This window comes from Octodon degus, unplaced genomic scaffold (genome assembly GCF_000260255.1).
Source record: "Octodon degus isolate 3935 unplaced genomic scaffold, OctDeg1.0 scaffold00209, whole genome shotgun sequence".
In the NCBI taxonomy this organism is placed as follows: domain Eukaryota; kingdom Metazoa; phylum Chordata; class Mammalia; order Rodentia; family Octodontidae; genus Octodon; species Octodon degus.
The window spans coordinates 11,017-14,637 of NW_004524785.1; positions in this window are offsets into that span (position 1 = coordinate 11,017).

The following is a 3,621-nucleotide window of genomic DNA, read 5'->3' on the forward strand; positions in this document are numbered from 1 at the left end:
TCTTTCTTTCTTTCTTTCTTTCTTTCTTTCTTTCTTTCTTTCTTTCTTTCTTTCTTTCTTTCTTTCTCTTTTCTTCTCCTTTCCTTCAGCCCAGTTGTTCCTTCTCTTTGAACAGTTTCTCTCTCTATCACAGTATCTATTGCACCTTTCAGATTTTTATTTACTCTTTCAGGTTATTACACCTGGGAGATAATATGTTTGCATGTAGATCTGCTTTATTTCACTTAAAATACAGTCTCTTTTTGCATCCATTTACCTATAAAAGCCTCAAATTTATCTTTTTGTAGCTGAATAATACTCAATTGTAAAAAAAATTCCACATATATTTTATCCATTCCTAATCTGATGGGCATTTTGGCTGTTTCAAAGATTTATCTATGACAAATTGTGCTGCTATAAACATGAGTATACAAATTTCACTGTGTTATGTTTTCAGTTTTTCTGGAAAAATACTTAGGAGGGAAATAGGTTGAATATTACTTCTAATCCTAGTTTTTGAGGAGTCTCTGCACTGATTTTTATATAAGTTGTACAACTCTACACTTCCACCAACAAGGGAGAATAGTTCCTTTTGCAACAAGCTTCTCCAGCATTTGTTATTAGTTGATTTTTTGATGACAGCCATTCTTTGTGGGGTGAGATGGAATTTCAGTGTTGTTTTAATTTGCATTTCTCAAATGACCAGTGATGTTGAACTTTTTGGACATACTTATCTGCAATTTGTAATTTTTTATTTATAAAGTGTATATTCATCTCAGATGCTTATTTTGGGGTTGGGTCTTTGAGTTTTGGGTAACTAACTGTTTTAAAATTCTTTATATGTTCCAGATAGAAGTCTTGTGCTTAAGGTACAGTCAGCTATAACTTTTTCCCAGTTGATGGGTTTTCTTTTGTCTCTGTTAGTGATTTTGTGTGTGGAAACTTTTGAAAAATATGAGAATCTAAATATTGATTTTTTTGAAGTATTTCCAATGAAGTTTGATTTTTGTTCATACCCTCTCTACCTAATCTACCAAATCTTTAAGATTTCTACCTAATTTCTCCTGCAGAAGATTTAGTGTTTCAGTTTTAATATTTGATCTATTTTGACTGTAGTTTTTGGGCATGGTGACAGGCAGGAGTCTAATTTTAGCTTTCAGCGTTTGGACAGTTAAGTTTTCTAACATCATATTAAAGAGGCTATGTTTCTTTCAGTGAGCATGTTTGATCCCTTTGTCAAAGATAAGGTGGTTGAGTGTATTTGTAGTTTTGTCTGCATCTTCTAATCTGTTTCATTGATCCTCTATTCTATATTTTTTGCCAGCACTATCCTGATGCTGGTAGGCCAGGCAGCAGCAGCAGCTCAGCGGAGTTATTATAATGCCATGGTGGGAGAAACAGTCACAACTTAACCAAACTCTGGCCATGGTGGGGGATGAGGTGCGGTAGAGCTCACCAAGTCTCCCTCCAGTATTTTCAATTGTTAATTTAAGAGAAAATTAAGAAACTTAAAAATAAAAAGTATAGAGTTTAAGCAAGATTAACAAAGTGAAGGAAATGGAAATGTTAAAATGATTGCAGAAGAGATGATCTAACGTGATGTTTGTGAAATCCTGTATCATACCAGACATTTGAGCAGTCCTGAATATTGAGCTACTGTATTTTTTTTTCTTGTAAGTACCTGCTCCGAGAAAGCAATGATTAGCTTTCATGACTTTCAATATGTTTTATTGTTGTGAACTTCTTTACGCAAGTCACTTCTTAACTTTAAATTGAGTCAAAAGTTAGGCATTGAAATTTTATCATTCCTAAATGTTCAATATGTCTTTTATAATAATAATGACAACATCTTTTTCATTTTATGTATTTGGCACAGGGTCTCACTCTACATCTCATACTCATAGTGACCCTCTTGCTTACATCTTCCCCAGTGCTGGGATTATAGGCATGCACCACCACACCCCTACTCGGTAGCTAGCTCAGTGCACCCTGAGGGCAGGGCCAACGTGGCACGCAGGACCATGGATCTAACCCTGTTCCCTGTCCTTGCCAAAGCAGGCACTTAGTCTGCTTAGCTAGCTCGCCAGTCCTAGCAACACTTCTTGTGCACAGTTCAAAGTTCTTTCAGGTTGTGTAATTATAATTAATTCTTGGTTCTCTTACATTGGGTACATCATTAAGGAAAAACCTGACATGTGGTGATGCTTGATTTCACTTTTGTATGTAATGACTTTCTAAGAAATACAATATAAATGAACTTAGAGAATGAAGTCAGTATTGAAACTCAAATCTTCTCTTACTTTTTATTCTTTTTCCAATATAGCATATTGCTTCAACAAAAATTCCAAATTTATTTCTAGATATAAATTTCCTGTTTTTTATTAAGATGATTAAGAGAGATGTTGAAGAAAAAGTTATCTTTATTACACAATATAGCTGTATGTCTGGGTACAGATTAATGCAACAATAATTGTCTCTGTCAGTATGAAGGAGATTGAAAAGTAAAACTTTGTGTGTCTGTGTGTAAGTGTATACATGTTTGTTCATTGCCGCTTAAAGTATTTCTTCAGGTTTCTAACTAACTTTTTATTTTTTATGCATGCTATATTATAGTTATCTCCATGGTGATAAACTATCTGTGATAGTGCAAACACTAACTACATCAAAAACAATACAATTAAGGCCCAAAGAGCTCCTTGGTTATAAACAAATAACCTGGAAAATGTCAATTATGAAATATTTAGAGAAAAATGAAAGCCTGCTAGAATTGGCAGTCTAATGATGACATGTGATGTTAAAACAACACAAACTTGAGATTTATCTTTCTAAAAACGTTGGACATAATACATTCAACAATCAGGCAAATCACCTTTTTTTCAGATTATTGGCAACGGTTTAAAGGATAGTAATGTTATGTTAGGTTGCATGCAAATAATGATACATTCAGAGATTTTTATAGCAATGTTTCAAAAATTATTAGAGTGTTTTCCTTTTCCTTTTTGAACCCCACAAGGGTGACCTTAAGACATTGCTTTATTTTATGACCTAAGGACTTTCACTCATGAGTTTATCTGCATTAACTTCAGAAGTCATTACAAGTCAACTCACCCTTTGCTTTTTGAAATTGACACTTTTCCTATTACCTAAAGCAGCGTCCCACATATAAAAAATTAAAATATGTTGTGCCTGTTTTAATATGAATGTTCCTTGTTCTCTGTGGCCTGTTGGAGAGTATTATAAATGACATTGATAGAGTGACATTTTGGACAAACTTTCATGATACCATTAGAGAAGACACCTTCTTGGCTCATAGTGTGTCACTATCTATTCCAACACATCAAAAACCCAAAAATTAGGCATCTATTGATTGATCTATTAAAAGAGTAGCATTAAATCTCTACCATGTACAGGAGAAATTCTGACACTTCTATCCTATGGTGTTAGGAAATACATCAAGATGATATCACACCAAAAGTCCTCTGAGATATTATTCTGTGTTTTGTACACAATATACTATCCACAAATACATACACATACAATACACACACATGTAATCACACTTGAAAACTAAAATTGGAGAAACATAATGAACTTTGGAAGGATAGTGGTGTAGAAGATCAAATATTGCAAATGGCTTTTAAA